Here is a 4815-nt window from a genome sequence, read left to right on the forward strand (position 1 = left end):
CGGCCCCTGCTGAACTCCCGAGTCCCTGAAAGGTAGCAATTACCGATCAGAGTGGGCGTGGGGGCTCACGCCTGTCGTCCCAGCACTTCGAAGGCAGAGGCGGAGGACTGCCTGAGCCCAGGGGTTCCAGACCAGCCCGGGCAACTGGGCTAGACCTTTAATTTTTGGAAAAATGTGAAAAATAAAAATAAATCATTCGGCATTTTCCCTAAGCAGCACTCTCTTTGTGCATGCGTCTCACAGAATACACCAAGGTCTAATTCATTCTTCCTACATGCTGTACACCATTCCAAGCCATCTTATCTCCTGTCCTGTCACTGAAGAGGCCAGGGGCGGTTCCACTTGCTTCTGTCGTCGATGTGTTGCCACGCTCCTGCCCACTCTGCTGTCCTGCGTGCAGGACTCAGGGTGACCTGTAGGAGTGACTTGCTGGGTCCCAGGGCTGTTTTCAGATGCTCACTTTTACTCACCGTTGCCTAACTGAGTTCCCAAGTGGTCACACAAGTTCACACACCTACTTGGATGAGAGGTTTTAGTGCCCCACGTCCTCCCGACATTTCATATCATCAGGACTCTAAGGTGTTTTGCAGGGTGACAGTCGTCTCCCACAGACATCCTGGCGTGCACGTGCTGGTCTCAGGAGCACCTGTCTCATCGTCACCTGTTTTCATCTCGGCTGGGATACCACCTCCCCCTGCAGGAAGGCCTTCTGGGCCTCCCATGGCTGCCGGGCAGCCTCTCCTGGCCATGCCTCCCATAACCGCTTGGGCTTCCCATCACAGCACTGGAAACTTTAGGGGTGACTGCCTCATGACAGTCTCTCTCTCCCGGACTGTGAGCTCCCCATGCCGGGACCACATTTGCATGGGCACCAAATCAGCTGTGATGTGCGCAAAGGTGCCACAAACAGCCCTCAAGCGGAAGGCCTCGCACTCAGAATAAGGGGCTTCTCTTCCTAATTCCTACAAAGCACCTGGGCATGGCAGCAGCTCCCCTACAGATGGCACTGCTGTGTCCCCAGCATCAGGAACCAGCCTCCTGGCTGGAGCTACATACTCCCACTTGGGGATCCCCATCTAAATGTGATTCCAGGTCATATCCTTTTTCTGCTGCACCTTGCACAAAGCTAGTGTGCAGGAAGCATCCATGGAATGATGGATGGTATTTAATGATTCTTTCTTTAATTTTTCTTTGTAGGCGGAATCTCACTCTGTCACCCAGGCTGGAATGTAGTGGCACACTCGTGGCCACCACAGTCTCGACCCACTGGGCTCAGGCAATCCTTCCTCCTCAGTCTCCCAAGTTCCTGGAACTCCAGGTACACCACCACACCTGGTTAATTTTTTGATTTATTGTAGAGACAAGGTCTCAACATGTTGCCAAGGCTGGTCTCAAACCCATGGGCTCGGGCAGTCCTCTCTCCTCTGCCTCCCAAAGTGCTGGGATTACAGGCATGAACCACCTTAAAATTTATGTGTGTGTGTGTGTGTGCGTGTGTGCGTGTGAATTTTTTTTAAGAGATGGGATTGCACTGTGTCACTAAGGCTAGTTTCAAACTCCTGGCCTCAAGGATACTCTTGTTAGGCCAGGTTCGGTGGCTTAGCCTGTAATCCCAGCACATTGGGAGACGGAGGCGAGAGGATTGCCTGAGCCTGCGGGTTCGAGACCAGCCCAGGCAACTTGGGGAGATCTCGTCTCTACAATAAATCAAAAATGAGCCAGGCGTGGTTAGCATGTGCTTTCCAAGTAGCGTAGTTCCGGCTACTTGGAAAGCTGAGGCGGAAGGATGGCTGGAGCTCAGCAAGTTGAAGCCGGGGTGGCCGAGAGTGTGCCACTGCACTCTAGCCTGGGCAACAGAGTGAGACTCTCACTCCAAAAAAAAGAGAAAGATACTCCTGCCACAGCCTTAAAAAGTGCTGGGAATACAGGCATGCACCACTGTGCCTGGCCTTGGTATTTAATGATCCTAAAGTTCTGTAATTCAGAGGTGGAACATATATCCAATTATTTAACTGAGGTTGCCTCTAGAAGTAAAATAGTCATGTAGCAATAATAATGGTCGGGTGCAGTGGGTCACGCCTGTAATCCCAGCCCTTTGGGAGGTGGAGGCGAGATAACTGCCTGAGCCCAGGAGTTCGAGACCAGCCTGGGCAACTTGGTGAGACCTCCTCTCTACAATAAATAAAAAATTTAGCCAGGCGTGGTGGTGCATGCCTGTGGTTCCAGCTACTTGAAAGACTGAGATGGAAGGATCACCTGAGCACAGCAGGATGAGGCTGCGGTGGCCATGAGCATGACACTGCACTTCAGCCTGGGTGACAGAGTGAGATTCTGACTCAAAAAAAAAAAAAACCCACATAATAACGGGTATCTGTTAAACACTAACTGTGCCAAGGCTGGATGCAGTGGCTCATGCCCGTAATCCCAGCACTTTGGGAGGCAGAGGTGAGAGGATTGCCTGAGCTCATGGGTTTGACATCAGCCTGGGCAACATGGCGAAACCTCATCTCTACAATAAATTGAAAAATTAACTGGGCGTGGTGGCAGTTACTGCTTGGAAGGCTGAGGCGGAAGGACTGCCTGAGCCCAGTAGGTCGAGGCTGCGGTGGCCCATGAGTGTGCCACTGCTCGCCAGCCTGGGCAACGGAGTGAGACTCTGAATCAAAAAGGAAATAAAAAACAATACTAACTGTGCCAGGAGCTGTTCTAAGCTCTTTATGTGATTTAACTCATTTAATCCTGATAGAGATGGGAACTCCCACCAACTCCACTTTCATAGATGGGAAAATTGAGACACAAACAAAGTGACTTACGATCATACAGCTCATAAGCAGAGGAGTTGGGACCAGAATCCAGGGGTCTTTGGCCTTCTTTGTTTTTTTTTTCTGACTTGGAGTCTCTTTGTCACCCAGGTTGAAGTGCAGTGGCAAACTCACGGCCACCTCAGCCTCAACCTGCTGGGCTCCAGCGATCCTTCCGCCTCAGTCTTCCAAGTAGCTGGAACTACAGGCACATGCCACCACACCTGGCTAATTTTTTTATTTATTGTAGAGATGAGGTCTCCCCAAGTTGCCCAGGCTGATCTCGAATCCCTGAGCTCAGGCAATCCTCTCGCCTCAGCCTCCCAAAGTGCTGGGATTACAGGCTGAGCCACTGTGCCCAGCCTTTTTATTTATTTATTTATTTATTTATTGAGTTTGACTCTTACTCTGTCGCCCAGACTGGAGTGCAGTGGCATGTTCATGGACACTGCAGTCTCAGTCTGCTGGGCTCAGGTGATTCTTCTGCCTCAGCCTTCCAAGTAAGTGGAACTATAGGCGCGCGCCACCACGCCCAGCTAATCTTTTGATCTATTGTAGAGACGAGGTCTCACCAAGTTCCTTGGACTGATCTCGAACCTCTGAGCTCAGGCAATCCACTCGCCTGGCCTCCCAAAGCGCTGGGATTACAGGCTTGAGCCACCACGCTATGCCTGGACTTCTTTGGTTTTCTGAGAGACTTTATTCTGCCGTTTCCCCAGAAAAAGGGTCCCTTTCCTCCTTAGGTGTTCCTGGATGTCTTAACTTTCTTTCAACCAACACATCGCTGCTCCTGCATCAGCAAAAATAGTAATAACGTTTTAAAAGAAAATATAAGAAGAGAATGTCATGAGTCATAGTATTTAAGGAGTATAGCCCTGCTGTGTCCTGAGGTGAGGGTGCAGCTGGAGGTGCCCTGGTGACAGCATACTCTGGGTTGGGTTGAGCAAGGAGGGTGGTGGTTGCCCCGGGCTCCATGGGCGGGGCAGGGAGCGGGGCGGGACCCTGAGACACTCAACTTCTGCTGGTTCCTGGGTTCTGGAGCTTGGGGCAGCCAGCAGGGGAGCCAGGTGCAGAGGAGGCAGGTGAGTCAATGAAGGGCCAGGCTGGGCTCCAGCAGGGGAGGGGCGCTGAATCTGGGTGGGGCCTCCTGTCCATCACCCAGGGGGCAGACACGGACACTCCCAAGGCCCTCTGCCTACAGGCTGTTCACTCAGCCTCCCTGATCTCACCTCAGGCCCCTGCAGCTGGGAGCAATGGTCTCTGCTGGGCTTTGCTGGGCGTAGCCACTCACCCGGGGCACTCCTGGCAGGTGGCATCAGCTTCTGCCAGGGTCAGACCAGCTCCCACGCCTCCGCCCTGGGCAGGGCCCAGGCCTGCAATCGTGGGCAGGGGAGGCCTGGGATCTGGGTAGGTGTGGTTGGGTGTCCTTGGGGTCTATGCAGGATTCTGGACTGTGTGTGTGTGTGTGTGTGTGTGTGTGTGTGTGTGTGTGTGTGTGTGTGTTTAGAGTAAGGGGACTGTTACAACTAGGAAGACTTTGGAGGCAGCATGGGAACTTTGGCCCAGGAGGCTGGATGTTGGCTGGGCTAGGTGTTGGGAGGAGTGCTGGCCTGAAGCTGGCTCAACCTCTTGCACACGGTTAAGTCTCAAGCTGAATCTATGTGGCAGTATCTTTGCATTCTGGTGTGAGCAACACCGCATAGGGACAAGCGTGTGTTGTATTTGGTGTGTAATAATACAGGGTGCAGGTATCCGTTTTGTATTTGTTGAGGAGGTTATGGTGGTGTATTGATTGTGTGTGGTTCTGTCGGGTTTGACCGTTGAGTGTTTTAATGTACTTTGTCCTGGGTCTGTATTTTCTTGGTGCTGGTTGTGTAGGTTTAGTGTTTTGGGGGTTTTTTGGCCAGGTTCAGTGGCTCGACCTGTAATCCCAGCACTTTGGGAGGCCAAGGCAAGTGGATTGCCTGAGCCCGAGGGTTCGAGACCAGCCCAGGCAACTTGGTGAGCCCTCATC

Source organism: Carlito syrichta, unplaced genomic scaffold (assembly GCF_000164805.1).
Source record: "Carlito syrichta isolate Samal-C Ts95f unplaced genomic scaffold, Tarsius_syrichta-2.0.1 Scaffold303207, whole genome shotgun sequence".
NCBI classification, from domain to species: Eukaryota; Metazoa; Chordata; class Mammalia; order Primates; family Tarsiidae; genus Carlito; species Carlito syrichta.